The following is a 13,433-nucleotide window of genomic DNA, read 5'->3' as shown; positions in this document are numbered from 1 at the left end:
CTGCTTAAGCTCTCTAACATAACTACTAAAAAATAAAGCCTGACACAACCTCCATCTCACCTCTCTCCCCACACCCACAGCATATAGTGCACATAAGCACAGATATATATGTACATACCATCACTATGATGCATTCATTACTCCCCGGGGGAGAAAAAAAAAAGTCCAGAGTAAGTGGGCTTTACCCAAACTCTGAAAGCTGATCTAAGCCACAAAGATGGAAACAGTCAGGAGATGGTTCTAAGAGATAAAAATGAAGCAAATGAACACAGAATTAATCTGATCATTTCAGAGACTGAACACCTCCTTCTCTCATTCTTTTCCATTCTTCCTCCTCCAGTCTCCTGAAATGTGTGAAGTGATGCAATGTGGCAACAACAGGTTGTAACTCAGGGGGCTTCGTAAAGCTGTTACTAGCCCAGAAAAGCCCAGTGTTTGGACAGTTTGCTCTGTGTGTGTGTGTGTGTGTGTGTGTGTGTGTGTGTGTGTGTGTGTGTGTGTGTGTGTGTGTGTGTGTGTGTGTGTGTGTGTGTGTGTGTGTGTGTGTGTGTGTGTAGTAAGGATCTATGAATGGCATTGTTCTGAGAGAGCTGATTAGGCAAGTGGCTTAGACAGATTAAATGCTTGTGTGTGTAAATTTTTTACAATATACTCATTGCCACATTTTCAAAGAATGACACTATACATGTGCGTAGGTGTGAATCTGTATGCATGTGCAGAAATAACCTACACCTAGTGTGTAAATGGGATGTGTGTGAGGCGCGGGTGGGTAATTAGGCTATGGGATTTGCTATATACAATAAGCTATACATCATAAATACAAATTATGTGCAAAAGAGATTATGTGATTTATGCTAATCTCACTAGTACTTACACAAACACAGCTTCACTGTAGAATTTAATATGTTTTGAAGAGCAATTAAAAGGATTTTCCACTAAAATTCTTGATAGTGAGTTCATACAAGAATTGGCAGTGTTTGGTCCCAAAAAATTCAAAACATACAGTTTCCAGGTGGGGGTTAACATTGACAAGCTTTTATCAGATATTACCAGTAAGAAATCCAGTCATGATATTTAAAAATGTAATGTAAATGTTATCTTTCTAGTGCACATATTTGTGAAAAAAAAAAGTTTAAAACAACAACAGTACTTGGATCTTGATACAATACACCAACAACACATTTATTCTAATGTCAGTAAACACAATCAAAAAATATTTATGGGAGTTTAACATTAGGCACATACAAGAAACATATGCAAAAAGAAAGCACATCCATAATACCCTTAGGCCCCCTCTTAGCATTGCTATCACTAATTGATGTGCCAACGTGTTCTTAAGGGCCACTCAAGCTGACAGATATGGCTCTATACCATGTGCGGCACTGCAAATATTTAAATGGGACATCACAATGTAAATTCTTGGCCAGTTATATGAAAATAAGCTACATACCATAAAATGGTCCAGAAAGCGAATCATACCAATATCGTTCAAATTGAGCATTTAGAAATGTTTTCAATACAGGATTTGTATTCATGATTTTTTTTAATGATTATATTCTTTTAAACAATACCTGAATAATAGACTTTGCAAGTGCAAGGGCACAAGAATTAACTGGGCTACCACATAGATAGATAAGAGAGAGAAGAGGAAACAGAATTGTTTTGTATAATTGATATTATGGATAAATGAAAACATCCATTCACATAGATGTACCAGAGAGACGACAGCTTCACAGAAATATTGAGTTTTTTTCTGTGCAAAAGGTAAGTAAACTAATTCTCAAACCCACTGTATTATACAGGAGTTATTAAAAAAGACAGTTTCTAAGACTGTATCAATAATAATCAATAAATAACAGTATCAATAATTGCCTGAAAAAGACAAGCTTGGAGAAAGAAGAAAATTTTCTTTGCATACACTCATTTACACTAGGTTCACGTCTATCTAAAGTCATGTGTGCACAAATGAAGTACATGCTTCTGAGGTTGTATGTGTACATTTACATCACAAATGCAGGTATGCACTAATGTATGTATGTTTATGTTTACACATGAATGAACAGGGTACTGTACACAAACATGTATCTGCACCAATACATCAATGAGAGCACAATTGCCCATATGTGTGTGTGTGTATATAGCCAGGGGGGTTTAGCAGCTTACTGGCCCTCCTCCCAGCTTTAGACAGGAACAGGAATTAGACAGACTGTGGGAATTCTTACTGGGATTCAAATCACCAGCTCTAATCAGAAATGGAAAAAAAGAAGCGGAAAATCCACCAAACTGTACGCTGAGGCTAGTCCTATGGCGGGTGTGTGTGAGAGAGTGAAAGAATAAGAATTACGTAATAATCCAGTTCTCTCAACTCCTATCATGACATTATAGAAAGTGGGCTTAGAGCCTTAGTAGTGTGTATTAGTGTAGTAGTGTGCGCAGATAGAGCCTCACATCTCACCGGAGTAAGAGAAGGTCCTTGGAGGATATGGCATTTGTGTGTGTGACATGTGCATGCATGTGTGTGTTTATGCCTCTACATGACATAAAATGGGTCAACCTTGTTATTGTATGAATAATATAAAAGCCTACTTAAATGCACAATCCAAGGTTGTATAGTGATGACAAGCCAAATTAAACACACAGATGTGATAAGACTGTTTCTTATTGTGGAAAGTCTGTGAAGTGTATGCTCTGAATCTGTCTGTGAAGGTTCTCAGTCATCCAGGTCATCGTAGTCAAAGGAGTTTGCAAAGAAAAGCGTCTGGACTTCTTTAAGTTGCTTGAAGACGTTTCACCTCTCATCCGAGAAGCTTCTTCAGTTCTAAGGTCAAATGGCCGAGAGTCCCAGATTTAAACCCAGGATGGTTTGAGAGGACAGATGGTTTGAAAGAGGAGTGAAAGAAGCCATCTATGTCCACTGTGAGCGACCATCTTTGAACAGAGGCGGTGGTTTACGACACCAACTGTCTGCCATCTATAATCCAGTTTTGAGTTCCCTCCCCAGACGCCTTAACGCCCACTCACACCCTGGGCCGTCTGACCTCAGGAATTCACATGACAAGGTGGGGCCAGGTTTCACAATGAGCTCACCCAAAACCCTGGCTGATTAGGTCCCACACCCGCTTTCACACCTTGGCTCATGTGATTAGAGGATCACCAGGGGGTCCTTTGTCCCTCTTTGGGGGGATACTCCCACTGGGTTTAAATCTGGGACTCTCGGCCATTTGACCTTAGAACTGAAGAAGCTTCTCGGATGAGAGGTGAAACGTCTTCAAGCAACTTAAAGAAGTCCAGACGCTTTTCTTTGCAAACTCCTTTGACTATGCTCTGAATCAATACAAATGGCCATTTAAGGATAGACTACATATATTTGGCACAACCTCAATAGCACTATAGCTTAATTTGAATGGTAATTCTCCAGACTGCTGGCTGGCCACTGAGTTCAGGCAGATGTAGTGAACTGATGACTCTAAAGCACTCACAGGCAGTGGTGGAGTTCCCACTGAAGCACAAGCCTGAGGGTCATTTTGACCTGTCCTGAGGCTGAGCAATGATATTAAAATCAGGAACAAGTAGATAAAACTCCAAATGCAAGCATCAAGCAAACTGCCACCATCAACTATTAAGTGCATTATCTTTCTGCAATTTCTATGGTGCACACCTATACTCCACAAAGATGCACATAGATGCACACATGCAACCTGCACCCTTCTCTCATCAAAGGAAGCAACATTTACCTGATTCTATATGCATAATATTAGACAGATCACCAATCATAATCATTTATCAAACGATTGGTGGAGAGAGCGATAATAAAAAGAATAAATAAAGTATATGAAGAAATAGGTGCCAGGGCTGTCAAAAACAGGTATATCAGTATTATTGGAGCTTTCAGTTTAAGCTCAAGGGGTTTTTTGTGCTTGTTTTTTTAACGCCAGCTTTTGCAGTTTGTAGCTCTTATCTGTGTACTACAAATAACCCATCAAATTAAATTTATTATGGGCATGATATTCAGTCAAACAGAATCTAATATTCTGACACATGGGGTTATCATACAAGATTAGCAGTCTGTTGGTTTGGTGAACAGAGTGGCCTGGGATGGAGTGAAATTCGATGCCTAAATTATTGTTTCAGTCTGTCTCTGTTCACAGTTAATTCATCTTCTTCCAAATGGTAGCCACACTCATGAGGACGTATGCAGGAAGCATGAAGAGTTAGGCATATTATATAAAATAAACACAAAAAACCCTTTCATTTCTTTGAACAGATAGATTTCAATTCTCATATGAAGCCCTGACACAAAGCTGCTAAGGGCATTAACATTTAATCAGCTGGCAGAATCACTTCAGGCCATGTAAGCGCCTGTTTTCCTATGAAGAAAGTGAAGACATGAAACATTTGCAGCTAAAGTCAAAAGTTCACTCAGTGAACCTCGACACCTTGCCAGTTACATTTTTAAGCAGTATTTGTGACCCGTCTTATGGACCTGATTGTGAAGCAGCTCTCTAAAGTGTGAACTTAACAGATTCTTTGCCCTCGAGCTCACAAGACTGACAGTGAGGGGAAGTCGAGACATTTCAAATAAGTCTTTATCCTTGCCTAGAGAGGCGTTCTGTAACCAAAATCATTCCTCTCTACCACACCCAATCCCCACAAGCTTTTTTTCCTCCCCAATCAGGGTGTGACTCAGCAGCAAGCTTTGCCTACGGCACAGAATGTACACTCACTCACACACACACGCGCGCTTTCCTTTTCACTGATTCCAATGATGGCTGTGGGCTCTCTGTGTGATGATGACAAGTTGACAGAAGGATTTACATTTTTGCCTAATTCATAAAAGACTGCAAACCACAGACAAACCTCAAGTTCTTCAATCGCTACAGCTTAGTGGTGCCTGAGCAAAATGACTTTCTATGAAAAACTGAAAACAACTATGGTATAACAAAGTAAACCAAATAAAAATGTTCCTTTAAATGCAACTCTTGTCCACCAAATTCAACTGCAGTACTTAATCCGAGTCACTTCAAAAACACAATCACAATGACTATAGAAAAAAAGAACAGTGATGTAGCTGTGACATAACATGAACTTTGATTTTAATTTAAACTAAATGCTGTTAACTTCAAAACTGGTCCAGGCTAGAAAGTTTTTTGCATGTCACAACCTGAGGAAAAATTCCTGCAAATCAGTGTGAAAGAGAGGTGATTGGCTGTTAAGTACATCAGAGAGCCAGCAGGGCAGAAGCTTTCAATATTGACCCAGTTTGCATTTGGCTGATCCCTGTGTCGTCTGTCTTTACTGTAACATGAAGGGGATTTCTGACACACAAATGAATTCATTGCATTAAAAATAAAATAAAACAAAAGATAAAAAACTGCTCATAGACAAATCGTCATAATATGCAAAAACAATACATCAAACAGCCTCAGAGAGTCAAATACATAACCTACCTGTAGAAATGTGTTGAGGGGTGTGTAGGACTAGCCTGTCTTCCCTCTCTCTTCTCGGTTTAAATCCAGTGTTGCATTTTTTCAGATGCCCTCATGACTGGAAGAATACTGCTCCTGAGGTTTAAAAAAAAAAAAAAAAGCAAAAATAAACAAATAAAATTTTGGGGGGATATTTTAGACACTATGATTATTAATTTGATCTCATATCATTAGCTGAATTCTGAAAGTGACAACTTTGTCAACCATTTATTTGCTATTTCAGTGTCTCTTGCATCTAGTTGCAGTCTGCAGTGGAATGCACTGCAAAAAAAAAAAAGAAAAAAAAGTTTTTTTTCCCCATTTCACAACATTTTACAGTCTCAACAAGCATCTGTACTACATTTTATATCATCTTCCTTGCCTACAGAACCAAAGGGTTGTTCATTGGCTCATAAAACACGAAAGGAGGAAGTTATATTTACCAGTAAGAACCATAAGGAATTCTTTACAGCCATAGGTGTAGTGCTCACAGAGTGTAGGGTAACAAAGGTCACTAAATCATCACTGAGCATAAATAATCAAAAGTGTCATGTCAAAATTTAAGTTCCATTGATTGATTCATCAGGCCAACAGCATATATATGAGATACACCAAATTATAACCATAACCGTGTCATAGGTGCACTCTGGAACTGAAACAAATAGCATGACACATCTGATAACAGCAGATGGTGAAATGACTCAACAGCCAATGAAAATCTTTTTAGTGATAGATACTTATTATGTTCTCAGTTTCGGGAAAGATGGCAATGTAATTTCCATAACAAAAACAGAAAATTTAGCGGAAATGTAATCTGTGTACATTTTCTCTAAAAGGCGGGTGTAAGATGTTTTCTGCCTGAAAATGCTCATTGGTAGAACTTTATTCAGTGCAGCAGTAAAATACAGACACCATCTTCATGTATCCACAGTCTACTTTTATGCAGAATGACAGTACGATACAAAAACCATGTTCATGTTGACTGATTTTCTACACCCACTTGGCCATTTTCACAGGGAGCTCGAGGTCTATGCCAGACTAAACTCATCTGACAACATCTCAGGCTAGATGTCCGAGCATCTTATATGAAGCAGTGCTTCCTATTTTGCAAGCAAATGAGTCTTCTTTCAAATACATGAGTTCAAGGACACTACATACAGTGCTTATGGACACAAGCTTTTGCAAGCACACCCACAAGCAAGCATAATATTTTGTTTTCATCCACGTACACACACGGTATTACACATATAGTGGATTCACACATACACATCAAATCTGAGAGAGTTGTTCTGACAGCAGAGTGCTGTCAGCTACTGGCCTTTATTTCGTTCTGACAAGCAGGTGGAACAGCATCCACTACCAGTGAATACAACCTCACCCACAACTACATAGTCGTTTTGAGACGGGCACACAATAAAAATCAATTATTGTCTCGGACACTCAAGATTTACAGTAGATCTGTTATTTAGGATACAAATGACACTGTGACCTTTTTGTTTGAGCAACTGAATTCCTGTATCTAATCAAACTGGAATGAGTCCTTTCCTCATCTCCTCCGCCTCCCACATTACAGCCATTTTTACCCTTCTCTCTCTCTCTCTCTCTCTCTCTGTCTTATTGGTTAACCCCCACTACTTCCTCCTCTCTCTTTTTGATGGTGCCGAGTGGCAGATTGGACGCTCAAAGGAACCACATTCAATAATAAAACAGGGAGAGGGGATTCAGAGATGAGAGAAGAGAGATAAAAATGTATTGTGCCCCTTCTGAGTGTCCCTGAATGATTTATAACACAACTGACGCTTGCATGAGCCTCTGGGAAAGTTGTGGCTGCACTTCTCCTCCTCCTCGCTTACTCCACCCTGCCTGGCATTTATGACCAAGCAACAATGAAAAGAAAAAGATGTACAGTCTATGGAGTGGGAATAAGTATAACAGTACAGGTTTATTTGCATCTTTTATTTGAGTCTTCGAGTTCTTGACGAGGTCAATTTTATTTGATGGACTGATAAGAACATAAAGGCAGCATTGTGAGTGTTTTAAAGATATTTCGATTGTCTTCACTTTGAAATAAAGTAATGCATTTTACACCGATGTACTGTACTGTGTGAGCTATATAAGGGCTTTTAAAATACACTAATTTGAAATGAGTCAAAATCTTGTTCAGTTAATTATGTGACATGGCTGTACAAATTGTCATAATTTCATTGAAACAATCTTTTATCAAATTGGATAACTGATTAATTATCTGTTAACTGAGCAATTAGTTAATGGATTAAGGGTTAGAGGTATAAACACAGAAAATGCATGCAGACTGTAAAGATACTTCATTTGAATAAAAAACATGAATATTTTATGTACAGTACAAAAATGAAGAATAAATCAGCAGAATGAGTTACAATAGATAAACTATGTTGTCACAAGGGAACATAATCAAGTCTTAATTACTGTGTCTTTCCTTATATTTTGCTTCATAAGGCAATTTTGTAAATACCGGTCCTTTACACATTTTATGTGAATGAAACAAGAGAAAAGAGGTCATATTAAATTAAAAAAATGAAAGTTAAACTGGAATGTCTTCTGGCCTGGTGGCTTAGAGGCATACCGCTGCAATGCCAACCAAATGTTTCAGAGTATTCAGTGGGTGTGCATGCATGTGAGTCGTGGTGTTGGAGGAAAAGAGAAGGTTATAAAGGTTAGGGGGCCAGCTGCAGCATGACATGATGAAATGTGCTTTAACAAAGAAAAAAAACCCACAGGAAAATTGCTGAAACTAAGGCACAGAGCATGTGGTCATGCCTTAAACAGTACAGTTAACAAAAAAAAAAAAAAAAAAAAAAAAGGGTTAGGGATATTGTGGGTTTGTAGAAGATAAGTTAAAGATTGTGACAGCCCATGTGAAAAGTTTCTGATTTTAAGGCTCTTAACTAGTCCATGCTCACCATGTACAAACATAATTGAGTGAAATACTAATCAAATTACTTCTTATTCCAAGGTCAGAAGAATTAAGGTAATGTATCCTCCAAGAAACATGCATAACACCATCTCTGGCATTCTATGTTAACATTCTTTCATAAACTTCATTAGTGTGTTGCCTAGAAATCAAAATCCTGAAATCCATCTCTTACTTTCTGTTCCTCCTGTTATGACACAGTGTGATATGAATCAGAAATCCTGAGTCACATGTTGTAAATTTCCAAGACACAACTTGGCCAACAAAACTGCTTCAACCGCCTAATATTGCATTTCTTGTTTTTGGTAAAAAAAATAAAAAAATAAAAAAATAAATAAATTCAGAAACGGCTTTCAAGGGGATTGGCCAAACAATTCATCAGGTGAGATGTCAGGGTGTTAAACATGGACTTTGTCCAACTTTAATCCCGTTTTGGTTTCAGCTTTTACATGTAAAAACAAAATGTCACAAAACTGATTGTAGACGTTATAAACAATGACATCACTTCCTTCATGGAAACCTGGGGAATTTTGTGCAATCTAAGAACTGAAAGCACGAGAAATGGTCTCAGTAGCCAACTTTTGAATTATGTGCATAATTGGAGCACTAAAAACCAGTTAGGCTAGTTTTAATAGTTCATCCTTCTTTTTTGACTGTTGATTTTCCTAAATTTAAATGAATGATACTAAGACTCAAAGGTTACAAATGTAATCAATGACTCCCAGTGTGGCTGAGGATGACTGAGGTGGGTTTTTGATGAGTCATTTTGGAGTTGTGCTTAAAATCATGTCCCGTAGTGACACACCGCTTTAAATAAAGCCGAGGCAACCAAAATACGAGGCTATTTCAACAACACGAAAAATTCTTCGCGGATGAAAATAAACTAATCCAGCGAGATAGAAAGAAACTAAACATTATGTTCTGATTATTCTGCCAAGGCGGCATGGTGTGGATTTTTATAGCAGTGACTCATTTTCACACAGTGAAGAATACACACATACACATACATAGTTTATGCTGTAAAGCAGGATTTGGAGACTTCAGGGCAGCTCTCATCTCAAGAGCTTAGTGGTACTACTGAGACATGCATGCATACAAACGCACACGCGCACACAAGACTGTTACCTTCTCAGATTAGTTTTAAGCCTAATGCCAACATAAATGTAGGCGTTGGTGGATTGAGGGACAAATACTAGACAAATAAGTGGCCCATCCACCGACCTAAACCCTGGGCCAATTCTTACTCATTAGTTTATTTGAAGTGATTCCCTCTTGTTGCCTTAAAGCAACAACAGCTCAGAACCTCACAGTGGGTACTTTATTTGTGCTGTAGAGGACTTATGATGAACTCTGCACAGATTACTTTGATGGACCTCTACATTTCTATCTCGCTTAAGCACCGTGGGGATGAAGTACAGATTAGAGATGAGCTAGTGTGCCTACGATCGTGACTTAAACTAATGCAGAGACAACAAATGTAATCGGTAGCTTTATCAGCAGAATGGGGTTTTTTTTGTTTTTTGGGGGTTTCCATTGTGTCAATGGAAAAATGGGGAAAAAATGTCCCCACTCTATAAAAAAAAGCATGCAAAGACCCAAAGTCTGTCCTTCTCAAGAAAAAAATAAAAATTAAAAAAAAAAAAATCAGCATGAACTATGTCTGGATTGCCACAACTTTCACAGGAAGCATTTTAAAAATCATGCATAGAGCTAGAAAATGCTCCGTGGCATTTCTAAAGTTTTGAGTGTTTGTCAGCTCTCGGTAAGAGTGTCTGTTTACTACTGTGTGAGGGGGAGAAAAAAAAAGGAGAGAAGTGTTGTTACACTTCCTACCACTGATTATCCTGAAATTTCACATAATGTAAAATAAGGATGCAAGGATAGGGGAAAACATCTGCAGAAGTCTTGATTTGACTTGCCAAAAACAAAAAAAAACTCTCACAAAAAAACCCAACAAAAACAAACAAAGGATTCATCTTCCCTGTAAAACAAACACCAAGTAAGAATGGTGTTAATGGAAGCACAAGATGAAAACATTTTTAATGTATACTCCAAATAATATCAGCTGGATGTTCCACAACACTTGTGGATGATATTCTGCAGTCAGATGATTTTAACTATTTAAAGGGGGGGGAAAGGCACCGCTCAACAACAAAACTGTATTCCAGCTGTGAAACATAGAGGAGCCAATATCCTGGCTTGCTACCTCAGGGCCTGGATGCTTTGCAATAAGACAGAAAAACTTTGAATAAATCTCTGATTGTAAAATAATGCCACCCAAATGTTCCGGGTCACTACTGTCATTAGCACATGTTGATAATCTTAAATTCTTTCAGCCTTTAAAAATATTCACTGTTAAAATGCATTTTCAAAACAGCCGTGAAAGTCCCTGAAAGACAACGCTTCAAAGCGTCAGACTCTGTGCTGTACTCTTAGTGAAGTGAAAATGAAGGCTGATACCCGTATCTTCCAAAAGGTAAAAGCGTAACTATGTGTAAATTGTCTGTGACGTGGGTCCAGTGTTTTGAGTGAGTGCATAAGAGATAACGTTACCAGCACATTGCTGCAGCTACTGTGAAGTACATGCCGACAGGGGTGATTAAGTTACTGTAATCAACCATAAAGTGCCAAGACATGCCAATTCACTGTAACCAAAATAAGGTCCTGGTTCATGCAATATTACCATAGTGTCACTCAGTGCCTCTGTTTAAGCAGAATTGGTCAGAACAGAACCTAAGACTTGAGTTATTTATTAGCAACGAATGCTATGAAATTTATTCCATTGCTTCATTTATGTTTATGCTCTTACACAATACCGAAGTTGAAATCTGGCCTCTGAAAGAGGCTTATTGTACTTTATATAAGCCTGCAATTATGGCAATTTCAATAATTTTAAAAATTCTGATCCAGGGGCACCTCTAGCAACACTGACCCTAATGTTACTCACAATGTCTATTACAGTAGAACGCCTCTCAATAGTCCCAAGTTACACAATTCACACTTGTGACAAAGCAGAGGAGGACGGCCCTTTTGTGTCTTACAGCTTTTAGGTCAATGGCAATTTTAATCTCCACATTGATGTAGAAAAGCCATTTTCAATTATGTAGACCTACAGAGTGTTATGTAATGAGAATGGAACAAGCACAACCAAGACACATAAAAGCCTTCACACATGAGAATGATTTGGAGGCCTATTATATCTTTGGCTTCAGGCCTCTTAGACTTGAGAGGCCTAAAAACTTAATCTAATCTAAGACGTGGAGAGAGTAGTGATGAAAATGTGTGGAAAATTTCAATAAACAAACAATTAATTCATTTATAAAGTAACTGAATGAAAAATAGAAAAGATTTTCAGATAGAAACATTTTGCATTTAATGCCATGTAAATTTAAATCTTAAATTTAAAAAAAGTTTAACTTCTGTTTGACTTCTGTTGGAAGAAAAAAGTAAATGCAAGACAAAAAGATTTCTGTGCAGATAGAAATGTTGGTTTGCTAAAAATAAAGTCATTACTTCTGATTGTTTGCACTGGAAAAACTGCTTCTATCCATCTCAGCACAGTGAAAGATAATGCCAGCAAAATCAAATCACACAGATAATCTAACATAAGTCTCAGCATATACAAGGATCATCTTTGAAATGTTTTTTCCAAGACCTAAAAGTTCAGAGGAGATTATTCTGAGTTGCCTTGAAACATTTTTCCATCCAAGAAGCTACAAAAGCATTTTATCCTAATTTGGAGTCTTGTAAAGCAAACGCACAGTACCTAAGCCTCTCTATACGAGTGGTTTTCATTTGTACTGGGGTAATGAAGTAGCTAACCTGTGCGGTATCTAAAACATCCCTCAATTAATGGATCGCCAGCATACCTTGTGCGTTGGACACATGTGCACTTGTCTGAAAATGGTAATGAAAGCTAGGCATACTCACACATATGCAGGCACACAAACATACGCACAGCACTGGTCACACTCATTCTGCTGCACAAAGACCATCCTTCATTCACTGTGAAAGCTTTTTCAGAGAAATCCCATGAATACAGAGGGGTCGGTCTGTGTGTCTGTCCCTCTAGAGCAAAGCCTGGAGTTTTCTCATTAAAGCCATTCATCCTCTCTGGCAACTATCTGTGCTAGTGCCTTTTCAGCTGAACATTTTCTTCCAACCCTGTCAATAGTGTGTGTGGTCTACTGTCTTGTTTTTTTCCCAAACTCACAGTCTCTCTCACACACTGTCTTTTTCCAAACCCCTCCTCCCTAAATAAATACAAACACACACACAGAGAATGAAACAAGCAAACACACTAAGGGCAGTGTCACAGAGCCCCATCACCAGGCTGCTAAATTATTCAACAGTCCCTCACAGCCAATTTTGCACATAAGAGAAAGTAAAAGGTGAAGAGCAGGAGGTTTGTCTGTGGGCACGTCTGGCCGGGAGCTGTAGGATCAACAGGTTACAACCACACACACAACAAAGAAAGGAGTAGAGATGACGAGCAGGAGAAGAAAGCATTTAACTACAAAAGCTCCAAATTATTCAAAACAGGGAATGAGATGCTGTTCCACTTGTGAGGAGAGTAGGCCATGTCTCCCTTTACTTTGAGTCTTCTGCAGTCCACTATACACTTACTACAACAACTGTCAACAACGCATATCAGCTTTAAGTAGTAGAGTCTCTGAAGCAAATTCTTTAAATGTTTTGTGGTCGTTTTTGTTACAGTGCATACATTTGGTCTGGTTAGTTTTGATTTGTCACCACAAACATTCAAGCACAACGAAGAATTTCACATGATGTGCAGTTCCCTGTAACCTATAGCAGTGGTCAGAAGTTAACATAGGTAGTCATGGTCATTTTGGTTTGTAATTATTTTAGTGAACTGCTCCTTTTTCCATGATGGAATGATTGTTCAGCATACATCTTTAATACCTTTAAATACAAGAATTTAATAAACAACTTTAAATATATACAGCCTCAAATACATACCTCGCACTAATATTTGGTTAAATATCCCTTGGTACATT

General features: G+C 38.2%; 1 protein-coding gene across 3 annotated transcripts in view; it reads right to left on the bottom strand.

Moving 5' to 3' along the window:
- taok3a (TAO kinase 3a) overlaps positions 1–13,433 on the bottom strand; it is a 63,785-nt gene that overhangs the window by 34,046 nt on the left and 16,306 nt on the right. For all 3 annotated transcript variants that reach the window (XM_031746945.2, XM_031746953.2, XM_039620675.1), the window contains exon 2: positions 5,448–5,561. The gene's annotated coding sequence lies outside the window, so the exon portion shown is untranslated. The remainder of the gene's footprint in view (positions 1–5,447; positions 5,562–13,433) is intronic.

The sequence above is a fragment of the Oreochromis aureus genome, linkage group 12 (assembly GCF_013358895.1).
Source record: "Oreochromis aureus strain Israel breed Guangdong linkage group 12, ZZ_aureus, whole genome shotgun sequence".
Taxonomy (NCBI): domain Eukaryota; kingdom Metazoa; phylum Chordata; class Actinopteri; order Cichliformes; family Cichlidae; genus Oreochromis; species Oreochromis aureus.
Note: the sequence above shows the minus strand (reverse complement) of the source record. Positions and strands in the feature narration are given on the sequence as shown.